Source organism: Zingiber officinale, chromosome 10A (genome assembly GCF_018446385.1).
Source record: "Zingiber officinale cultivar Zhangliang chromosome 10A, Zo_v1.1, whole genome shotgun sequence".
Taxonomy (NCBI): Eukaryota; Viridiplantae; Streptophyta; class Magnoliopsida; order Zingiberales; family Zingiberaceae; genus Zingiber; species Zingiber officinale.
Window position 1 is genome coordinate 37,303,449 of NC_056004.1, and position 12,402 is coordinate 37,315,850.

Below are 12,402 nucleotides of genomic sequence, written 5' to 3' on the forward strand. Positions count from 1 at the left end.
ACCTGTGTTTTGATAATGACATAGGAGTTCAAAGTTAAGCTATCTTGTGATCTAACAAGTTAAACTAAATGTGAAGGAAAATCCTAAGTGTTCTCAGGCAAAGGAAAGCCCTAACTGCGGTTAGGCAACGAAGCCCTAGTCTGGGGGACTAGGCGAAGTCTTATCAGGTTGAGAACGTCAGGCGAAATCATAGGATCTCAGATTCTAGGTGGAAGTCCTGGGGGTCGTGGACACCAGGTGGAAGACAAGATGGGTTGGGGATCAAACATCTAGCAGAGAAGTCCTAAAGCCTTGGATGCTAAGCAAAAGTCCAGATAGTCTAGAGGATCAATCTGGTAAAAGGTAATTTCTTCTGAGAGGTGTAGGTGAGGATGTGTTCCCCGTTGAGGGAACAGTAGGTGTCTGTTCGACCTAAAATTTCTGAGAAATTTGAAAGTCAGAACCAGACAGTCCGGAGGCTATCAAATAATTTATTATTCATATTTTATTATGTTAACTTTGTCTTATAGGGTATACTTATCTTTAGACTAATATGTCTTGTAGGAAGTGAGATGCATAAAGAAAAACTCGGATAAACAGTGTCCGAGGCATCTCCAGGGCTATTGTAGGCGCCTTAGCTACTTTGGTCAAAGGCCCACACGAAAGAGGCGCGGAGACGCCTTCCAGGCGCTTGAAGGCACCTTGGATGCTGGATGGAAGGCACCTTCCATGAGCTGAAGGTGTCTTCGGGTGGATAAACAACGCATACAGTGGAGGTTATCGACATTGAGCATTTGGGGATAACTATCCTAACTGGAGGTGCCTTCATTGGAGTTATAGGCACCTTCAACAGTCCATAAAAGGACTCCTTGACTAGATGCTCAACACAACAAATTATTACGATATCTCGATTGCGCACTGCTCCAAAGACAAGTTCATGAAGTTGTAACACTACTTCGACGACCGAAAGCTCCCATCTACAACTCTTTAAAGTCGTTGGTATATTTTACTGTTATAGCACTTAATATATTCCATTGTAATTAATTATACTTATCTTTGTAAATTGATCGATTGATAGTAAATTGCCCAAAGTAAACACTCAACGAGTGTGGGTCTTGGAGTAGGAGTGGTCACAAGTTCCTAACAAAGTAAAACCAACTTGTGTCATTGTTTTGTTTATCTCTTTATTTTCACTGCGTGTTATTATCTATTTTTTGGAAAATATGAAAAAACCACGAGTGCTATTCACCCCCTCCCGTGTCTAGCATGTCTTGATCCTACAGAGTGGCCTAAGTTTCTTGAGTGAACAAAACCTTGTTGAATTGATTGGTAGATCAATTCAACACTATTAGTCGATTGGGAAAATTGATTGAAAGTGATTTCTCTACGAACAGAAGGCTACAGAATCGATTTAGTAAATAGATTGAAAACTGGAAATCGATTGTTATGACTCACCAATCAATTGGTCAGTCGAAAAAGAGCCGTTTGAAAGGTTTGAATGGTCAAATTTGATGTGACAATCGATTAAGAGTAAGGTTAATCGATTGGGAGACATTTGTCAGCCCGAAAGCTACCATAAAAAAGGGGGTTTCATGGAGATTTGAAGCTGCTGATTCTTGAGGATTTGGCTACCACCAAGAGGCAATCCAAAGCAAGAAAGAGCAAGCAAAGCAAGATTTTTCATTGTAAAGTCATTTTTAATTTTGCTTGTAATCATATTTACTTTATTTGTTGTGTTCTTGTAAGAATAAGTTTGTACATAAGTTCTCCACCTCTAGAAAGTTTCTGAGAAGGAGAGTATTTATAGTGGAAGTGATCATTGGAGTGGAATCTTGGATTAGCCACCTCAATGAGACAGATACTAAGTATAATTCCAGAGTTGTGGATGTGAAGTCGAAGTTGATTCAAGTTTTCGTTGCATATTCAACGATGAGCACAAAGCAACAACGAGAAGTGATCAGAGCAATTCACCCCCCTCTCTCTAGCTCTCATGAGTCCTAATAAGTCGTATCAGAGTGAGGTCGCTCTTTATTGTATTAATTGTTGGAAGAAGCACGAGCTAAAGAAAAAAAGAAGAAGTTGAAAGTTTGAGCCATAAATATCAACAAGATAAAGGACTAATCTATTGGGGAGCCTGATGGATGTGTGCATTGGACATATTTCACAAACATGTAGCGGAAGACAAAATTAATAAACTAATTTATTACATTACACATACCACACGTATACAAGATACAATATATCAAACATAATCGCGCAATTAAAATTTTATGAAACATAAATATACATGTCGAATGATGTTGAGTGGAAATAACTAGTGACACTATCAGGCCTCGTCTCTATTTGTATCTACGTAGAATGATTGTCAAGACGTCTCCACAAAGCCATGAGTCATGTCTCTATCTTTGGTACTGTAAAATACCGGAAATAGGCGAATATTAATAAGGGAATTTTTCCGGAATTTTTGGACATTTTTAGGGAATTTTTCGGAGCTCGTACGGACGAGTTGACGGGGATAAAAACGGGGCCCGGAAAAGCCTGTTTAGGCTACCCATTTAAGTGAGGAATTGTTTATTTATTAAATTCCTTTTATTTTTCTTTATTTCTTTTCATTTCCTTCTGTCGCGGTTTCTTCCTCGCCGAAGTTTTAAAACCCCTCGGCACTTCTTCTTCTCTTCTCGGTTTTTTCCCCTCTCCTTTGCCGCCACCACAGCCGACGCCGAGTACCGGTCACAAGAGCTCCAGCGACTGCCTCTGTGCCCTAGCGTCGGCCCGCCGCCGACCCTTTCACCGTGCCCTAACCCCTCTCAGTGGATAACCGGCTGCCAACGCTCAAAGTCACTGTCGATTTGCAGCCTCTGCCCTAACCTCTGCTTCCGACGTCGGTAAGGGTTCTGCCGTGGCCACCATTTGGGATCCGTATGCCGTCGTTGCCCTCTGCTCTAGTTTACTGCCTCAGTAGCCCCTTGCTGGAAACAACACCGGAGCCCTAAATCCTCCGTTCTCTATTCCAGTGAGTTACTGGATGAAGGTAAGGATCAGGTTGCAATTTTAGTTGTGCACTTGTGTTTGATTGGGTAGTTGATGCATTCGTAGTGTGATTTTTGGATTCGATTGTTGGAAGGCACCTAGTTGGTTCCGGCTATCACAGCATTAATAGTTGTTGCTGTCCCTGCTTGATTCCGGCCATCACACCCCTGTCAACAGATTGGCACATCTGAGGTAAGATTAGGTTGTAAGATGGGTTGTTGTTTGATTTGTGATTCCTTATTATTGATCTCAACTTGATCTGATCAGTGGGAAGGATTTCGGCAGGGAGTTTGTGTTCTGTGGGCTTACTTGGTTCTAGCAGAAAATTCCGACCAGCAGCACCCCTTGTTCCAGAAATCAATAAGGCTGAGAAATAAGGTAAGGTGTAGGACATTTGATATATGTTATGAATCATGGTTTTGATTCAATTATTTCAGATAGTGTTTGTGTCAAAGGAATTAGGATTTTATTTTAATCTAATAATATGATTAAGGTTTTATACTCATTTAGAGTTAGAGGTTTTGTTTAGCTATTTGTGAGAATTGTAGCTAAATAAAATATATTTATGTTGGTGATACAGGACTTGACGCGAGACGAGTATCTCGACGTCAGATTTGGACCTGATAGGATTGGACCTTTATTTTGGAGGCGGGTACTTTTGACTATTTGTCTTTGATATGCTTAGTAATGAAAATAATATGTTGCATTAATTGTGTTTCCTATTTATTTCGGTTAATCACTGCCCAATACATGTTACCTGTTTGATTGATTGTTTGATTGTTTGATTGCATCTCGTATTGGTCTTGTACCTGATCTATCATGCTCATGGGTAGTGATATAACCACGTTTCACATGTTCAGGACCTAGGTTTGATACCTTATTGATCAGTATATCTTGATATGATTCATTCGCTTTGGTGCACATTATGATATGTCCAGAGGTTGGATTAGTATATTACCATGCTTAGTGACATGCACCATTTGCATGATCGCATGCTGTGCGATAGATTGCTCCATTATTGTCGAGCACATTGCCAGTTTCATCACTGTTCGGTGCTCCGTTGTGACGCTCATGGGTAGCGAGATACAGCGTGGTAGCACGTCAGTTTGACTCTTCCGGTGCTCCGTTGATCCGCTCAGGGGTAGTGTGACGCAGCGTGTAGCACGTTAGAGATTCCTCCCCGTCACAGTGTACCGGGAGTTGAGAGCATTGCGCTCCCCCATTTATGATTTGGGGTAGGAGTACGTATGTACTCCGACAGCATCCCGTCCACTCGATCACTCATCAAGAGTAGTGTTGCTGAGTGCACGGTTGTCACAGCCCTACCCACTCGGTCCCACTGTTGTTGTGAGTCGGCTGACTGGCGTCAGGGGTGACCATGACATTGGCATCATATGCATGATGCATTTACTGTTTGTGTTTGTGTTTGTTGCACTTATATGCTGCACATTGCTTGGATACCTTGATTGACATGCATACAGGTCTTCTATACCTTTCGGACTGTTTGTCCTTTTACCGGGTCCTGGTTAGTACAGATTTCTCTCCTGTCTTCCTCGGTTTGTAGTTACCTTTATCTTTATCAGGAGACTGTACGCATGATTAGTGCTAGGTGTTATTTCTTTACTTTGCATATCAATTGTACCTGCTGAGTGTTGGACTCACCCCGCCTCCATTGTTGATATTTTCAGGTTGATGCTGTCAGGAGATAGTTCCAGTTGCTGGTCCCTGCAGACCTCGAGGATGTGATTGGGTTTTTCGTTTGGTTTCCTTTTCCGTTCTAGACAGTTTGCACTTGTTATGTTCTGGATTTATTTGCTTATGGACATGTTATAGATTTTTATTATATCGATGGATTTGGATTTGGTTTTTATTCTACTACATGCTTGCCTGGATGGCAGAAGAGGTGAGTTCGTCGGTTTTGAGCTTTACGAGTGTAGTTGAGTAGGGTGAATTTCGAGTCAGAGTACTATTGTTGTTTACTATTATATACTGCGTGGTTGTGACAGCCAGAGGCTGAATATATATATAAACTGCGTGGTGATTGTTTTTATTTCTTGTTATTATTCCAGCCGCCTGTGGCTGAGGTATATGAGATGTAGAAAAGTTTCAGATTGTCCACCGTACAGGGGAGATGCTGCCGAAATTTTCTCGGACAGGGACTCCTCTGGGGGCGTGATAATTTAGTGGTATCAGAGCACAGTTTTACGATCTTTTGTTTCGTATTTTGGATTTTCAGGATTTATCTGATACCAATTTAGTGGTATCAGAGCGGGTTATGATACCTGCTTTCGGTGTTCTGGAGATTTATCGGATACCGGTTGTTGGTATTCTGGATATTTGGGTTAGCCAGGTTTGCGAGTCAAACTGGGCATTATCGGATTTTCGATATGGTTACGTTTCGGATTTATTTGGATTTCCGGCGATATGTACGTTCGGAATTTTGAGGTAAAATGGGGACTGGACATCGACGGAACATCTCCAGACAGCAAATAGGTATATAGGTAATTTAAGTAATCTTTTTACTTGTAGTGATATTTGAGTTATAACTCAACAGATATGGAGCGAGCGATATACACATTTATGTGATTCTAGATCCATGTTAGACTTATAGAAATTTATGGGACTAGTTAGTAATCATTTGGAAAGATTATGTAGTCTATATTGAGATTAGCTTCATTGATGTGGCATACTTACTAGACAATAGTTATAAGACTACTCTGAAGTTTATTATCACATAAAGGTACTTATATTCAGGCAAACTTGAGATGAAGAAACCTAACTTGAAGGTAGGCATCAGGAATGGAAATATTTCTTTCTATGCCAGATAGAGCACTTACATTTTGGCATTTGCCGGCCTCCAATGTTGTCATATCTATTGGAGGTGGAAGGAAACAAAAGTATTTCCATATAACCTTAGTCTCACAGGGAAGGTTGAATTCCTTGTCCATGCATAAATAGTCTGCTTTTTCCCAACTCTGCCACATGGGACCGAAGGGTTAATTATGCACTGTGATGGAAACATTGCCCATCTATATAACATTAAGGATCTGGGTTGTTTTGTAGACTTACATTAGCGCATTTATGACCATTTTCTTCTTTGGTTACACCTTATTAATTGTCTTAAATTCTCAATGATAAGAGGATTTTCATGCACATGCCTAGACACAAGTTCAAGTTCATACTGAATTTGACACAGTGTTATAAGGAAAGATAGGAGTAACTTAATATAAATCAAATCATTGTGTAAAATAATAGGTTGATGGAAATATAGGAAACAACTATATAATCACTATTATGACCATCTGGAAATAACTGTCATTCATTGTTGTATAACAAATATTGAATTTTTTTTTTTATCTTCCTATCTGTTGTCATGTGTGCTACATGGTTGGTGAATATGGTCTTAGGACCTTTGCTTAGACTGCTTTTAGTTATACTGAACTGAACAATAGCCATATAGAGAATGATAAAATAAGAGGTGCCGTGATGCACTCTAGTGCCACTTGAGAATAATTAATATTTAACTATTTTGTATGCAAGAAATGGTAACTAGTTAAGACCAAGTCTGAAATGGAAAATCTACTTTTTGTTAGTTAAGACCAAGTCTGAAATGGAAAATCTACTTTTTGTTAGTTAAGACCAAGCCTGAAATGGAAAATCTACTTTTTGTTAGTTAAGACCAAGCCTTTAGCATTGCAGTCATCTGTTACATTGCATGACTTTCTTCCATGTGTGTGGTTGACCTGTCAAATTCTACAAATTTCATCCAGCAGCATGTAGGACAGATATTGCTAGCATAATGGCACCTTGTAAAAAGTACTAAAAAAATCACATCTATGAATATTTGTCCTTTCCATGAACACTCTGCGAGTTATTAACAGAGGAAGAAAAACTGTATTAGCAATGAAAGAATTTAAGCTTACTTGATCCATCCTTTTATTTGGTATTAAGCGACGATAGTCTATGTCACTTCCAACCAATATTTTCTGGCAACTTTCTTCCAATTTCAATAAAAAAAAAAGAAATATATCTTTCTGCATACCATCCTGATTCAGTTCCTCTGGTGCCCGGTTACTGGTCGCGACAAGAACTGTACCAGTGCTCAGTCATTTGCTGAGAATACCAGATAAAGCAATGATAGCAAAGACACCAACTGTCTGTACAACATGAAACAAACTCAATCTTTCAGCAATGCCTTACTATCTAATAAATAAATTGCTAAAATAAATAGTAATTTGAGTGCTACATTGTCAATAGAAAAAAAAAAAAAATGTACCAGTGTCGATCTGATTTATGCATGCAGCATGCTCTAGAAACTTTTCCCATCTTAATTTCGAAACAAATACATTCACTCCATGTTCACAACACTTTTAAGGTTTGATTCATTCAAGTCAATCTCAATAACAACAACAAGTTAGGTCCATTTGAATTGGTGGTGTTATCAGAATGTTAAATCAAAGTACAGCATCCTAGATGAGAAAAAAAAAAGTGCTTAACAAAGATAATAGGGATGTGAATGTTGATAGGTGGATATATAAAAAAATAATAATAATGAAAATGAAAATGACATATGTAGACTCACTACTTTTAGACCACATCGATTGACTGCATATAAGGAATATATGTAGACTATCTATTCTTAGACTACAGTGACTGATCGTCTCTCTATCGTCCGGTGATACCTTGGACGTCACTCAAGAGGTCAGAGGTTACCGTTAGATTTTGGCAACCTGATACTTACGGTAGATCTTTTAGTATTAGAAATGGTCGACTTTGATATTATTCTTGACATAGATTGTTTGTCAGCATATCATGCCACACTTGATTGCCAGACGAGGGTGGTCACATTTCGGCCATTATGAGTTTTTGGTAATGCCATTTGGGCTTACCAATGCTCTAGCGGTATTTATGGATTGTTGTGGTGGAGCATTGCTCTCACATGTTATGGATTGTTGTGGTGGAGCGTTGCTCCCACATATTGTAAATTGCTCATAGAGGAGCGCTGCTCCCATATAGGTTGCCGATGCGCTTAGCAGGAAGTCCGGAGGGATTTAGCTTGCCACCGAGTCGTGGGCACAGACTTGATTTAGGGTTCCTCCGATTTGGGCCTTGAGGGGTAAGGACAGACAGAGCAGGGTACTCTGGTTACCATGATTGCTCAGTCGTTGATCAGGACGAGGATACAAGAGCCCTAGGCTGCTGATCAGTATTTGCAGTTTATTAGCAGTCAGATAGCTTCCGGGCAGCAGACCGAGTTTACACGAGACGAGGAGGGTATCATATACTTCCGAGGCAGATTATGTGTACCTCAGTCTCATCCGGTCTTGCAGGAGCTACTTCAGGAGGCACACCGTTCTCGATTTGCGATCCATCCAGGCGGGACCCGTATGTATCGAGACTTGAGGCGTTCCTACTGGTGGAATGGCATGAAGAAAGACATCGCGGATTTCGTAGCTAGATGTCTTGTCTGTCAGCAGGTGAAGGCTGAACACCAGAGACCTGCAGGATTACTTCAGCGGATTCCTATTCCTGAGTGGAAGTGGGATCACATTACCATGGACTTTGTGGTAGGGTTGCCGAGGACACGACGAGGCCATGACGCGATTTGGGTAATCGTTGATCGATTAACCAAATCCGCGCACTTTTTAGCGATTCGGAGGACTGATCCCCTGGATCGATTGGCAGATCTGTATTGCCGAGAGATCATCAGATTACATGGTGTTCCGTTGAGTATCATTTCGGATAGAGATCCACGGTTCACGTCTCGTTTCTGGCAGAGTCTGCAGCAGGCCTTGGGCACACAGCTCCGTTTCAGTACAGCTTTCCATCCACAGACAGATGGACAGTCAGAGCGGACCATTCAGACTTTAGAAGACCTGCTGAGGTCATGTGTTATGGATTTTGGAGGCAGTTGGGAGGACCATCTGCCGTTGGTAGAGTTTGCCTACAACAATAGCTTTCATTCGGCTATCCAGATGGCACCGTTTGAGGCGTTGTATGGTAGACCTTGTCGGACACCCGTCCTTTGGGATGAGGTTGGAGAGGCTCAGTTGTTGGGACCTCATAGAGTTCAGCAGGATGCAGAGTTGGTCCGTACTATCAGACGGAGGATGTCAGAGGCGCAGGATCGTCAGAAGAGTTATGCTGATCGGAGACGCAGACCACTAGAGTTCTCTGTTGGCGACCATGTATTTCTACGAGTTTCACCCACGAAAGGGGTGAAGAGATTTGGCCTCAGAGGTAAGCTAGCTCCGCGGTACATTGGTCCTTTCGAGATCTTGGAGAGGATCGGAGCGGTAGCTTACCGATTGGCACTACCACCGTCCCTGTCAGGCGTTCACGATGTATTTCACGTATCGATGCTGAGGAGATACGTGCCTGATCCGACACATGTGCTGGCAGATATTCCAGTTCCAGTTCAGCCTGACATTACATATGAGGAGGTTCCGGTACGGATTCTCGACCGGAAAAAGCGTCAGTTGCGGAACAAGACTATCCGACTGGTTAAAGTCGGATGGCAGCATCATTCGGACGAGGAGGCTACTTGGGAGCTCGAGGACACTATCCGAGCTCGATATCCCCATCTTTTCACTTAAGATATGTGATTTAGTTTACCGTTCAGCATTTATACTTTATATCTATTGTTAGTACTTGCTGATGGTAGATAACGAAATTTGGGGACCAAATTTTTATTAGTGGGGGAGAATGTAAAATACCGGAAATAGGCGAATATTAATAAGGGAATTTTTTCGGAATTTTTGGACATTTTTAGGGAATTTTTCGGAGCTCGTACGGACGAGTTGACGGGGATAAAAACGGGGCCCGGAAAAGCCTGTTTAGGCTACCCATTTAAGTGAGGAATTGTTTATTTATTAAATTCCTTTTATTTTTCTTTATTTCTTTTCATTTCCTTCTGTCGCGGTTTCTTCCTCGCCGAAGTTTTAAAACCCCTCGGCACTTCTTCTTCTCTTCTCGGTTTTTTCCCCTCTCCTTTGCCGCCACCACAGCCGACGCCGAGTACCGGTCACAAGAGCTCCAGCGACTGCCTCTGTGCCCTAGCGTCGGCCCGCCGCCGACCCTTTCACCGTGCCCTAACCCCTCTCAGTGGATAACCGACTGCCAACGCTCAAAGTCACTGTCGATTTGCAGCCTCTGCCCTAACCTCTGCTTCCGACGTCGGTAAGGGTTCTGCCGTGGCCACCATTTGGGATCCGTATGCCGTCGTTGCCCTCTGCTCTAGTTTACTGCCTCAGTAGCCCCTTGCTGGAAACAACACCGGAGCCCTAAATCCTCCGTTCTCTATTCCAGTGAGTTACTGGATGAAGGTAAGGATCAGGTTGCAATTTTAGTTGTGCACTTGTGTTTGATTGGGTAGTTGATGCATTCGTAGTGTGATTTTTGGATTCGATTGTTGGAAGGCACCTAGTTGGTTCCGGCTATCACAGCATTAATAGTTGTTGCTGTCCCTGCTTGATTCCGGCCATCACACCCCTGTCAACAGATTGGCACATCTGAGGTAAGATTAGGTTGTAAGATGGGTTGTTGTTTGATTTGTGATTCCTTATTATTGATCTCAACTTGATCTGATCAGTGGGAAGGATTTCAGCAGGGAGTTTGTGTTCTGTGGGCTTACTTGGTTCTAGCAGAAAATTCCGACCAGCAGCACCCCTTGTTCCAGAAATCAATAAGGCTGAGAAATAAGGTAAGGTGTAGGACATTTGATATATGTTATGAATCATGGTTTTGATTCAATTATTTCAGATAGTGTTTGTGTCAAAGGAATTAGGATTTTATTTTAATCTAATAATATGATTAAGGTTTTATACTCATTTAGAGTTAGAGGTTTTGTTTAGCTATTTGTGAGAATTGTAGCTAAATAAAATATATTTATGTTGGTGATACAGGACTTGACGCGAGACGAGTATCTCGACGTCAGATTTGGACCTGATAGGATTGGACCTTTATTTTGGAGGCGGGTACTTTTGACTATTTGTCTTTGATATGCTTAGTAATGAAAATAATATGTTGCATTAATTGTGTTTCCTATTTATTTCGGTTAATCACTGCCCAATACATGTTACCTGTTTGATTGATTGTTTGATTGCATCTCGTATTGGTCTTGTACCTGATCTATCATGCTCATGGGTAGTGATATAACCATGTTTCACATGTTCAGGACCTAGGTTTGATACCTTATTGATCAGTATATCTTGATATGATTCATTCGCTTTGGTGCACATTATGATATGTCCAGAGGTTGGATTAGTATATTACCATGCTTAGTGACATGCACCATTTGCATGATCGCATGCTGTGCGATAGATTGCTCCATTATTGTCGAGCACATTGCCAGTTTCATCACTGTTCGGTGCTCCGTTGTGACGCTCATGGGTAGCGAGATACAGCGTGGTAGCACGTCAGTTTGACTCTTCCGGTGCTCCGTTGATCCGCTCAGGGGTAGTGTGACGCAGCGTGTAGCACGTTAGAGATTCCTCCCCGTCACAGTGTACCGGGAGTTGAGAGCATTGCGCTCCCCCATTTATGATTTGGGGTAGGAGTACGTATGTACTCTCCGACAGCATCCCGTCCACTCGATCACTCATCAGGAGTAGTGTTGCTGAGTGCACGGTTGTCACAGCCCTACCCACTCGGTCCCACTGTTGTTGTGAGTCGGCTGACTGGCGTCAGGGGTGACCATGACATTGGCATCATATGCATGATGCATTTACTGTTTGTGTTTGTGTTTGTTGCACTTATATGCTGCACATTGCTTGGATACCTTGATTGACATGCATACAGGTCTTCTATACCTTTCGGACTGTTTGTCCTTATTCCCGGTCCTGGTTAGTGCCAAGTCTCTCCTGTTCTCCTCGGTTTGTAGTTACCTTTATCTTTATCGGAGACTGTACGCATGATTAGTGCTAGGTGTTATTTCTTTACTTTGCATATCAATTGTACCTGCTGAGTGTTGGACTCACCCCGCCTCCATTGTTGATATTTTCAGGTTGATGCTGTCAGGAGATAGTTCCAGTTGCTGGTCCCTGCAGACCTCGAGGATGTGATTGGGTTTTTCGTTTGGTTTCCTTTTCCGTTCTAGACTGTTTGCACTTGTTATGTTCTGGATTTATTTGCTTATGGACATGTTATAGATTTTTATTATATCGATGGATTTGGATTTGGTTTTTATTCTACTACATGCTTGCCTGGATGGCAGAAGAGGTGAGTTCGTCGGTTTTGAGCTTTACGAGTGTAGTTGAGTAGGGTGAATTTCGAGTCAGAGTACTATTGTTGTTTACTATTATATACTGCGTGGTTGTGACAGCCAGAGGCTGAATATATATATAAACTGCGTGGTGATTGTTTTTATTTCTTGTTATTATTCCAGCCGCCTGT

General features: G+C 41.7%; 1 long non-coding RNA gene across 1 annotated transcript; it reads left to right on the forward strand.

The window, feature by feature from the left end:
• Positions 1–10,484: 10,484 nt before the first annotated feature.
• LOC122026327 lies at positions 10,485–10,967 on the forward strand. The gene is made up of 3 exons (XR_006124107.1): positions 10,485–10,525; positions 10,601–10,711; positions 10,914–10,967. It is a non-coding gene; the product is annotated as an uncharacterized LOC122026327 (long non-coding RNA).
• The last annotated feature ends 1,435 nt before the right edge of the window (positions 10,968–12,402 follow it).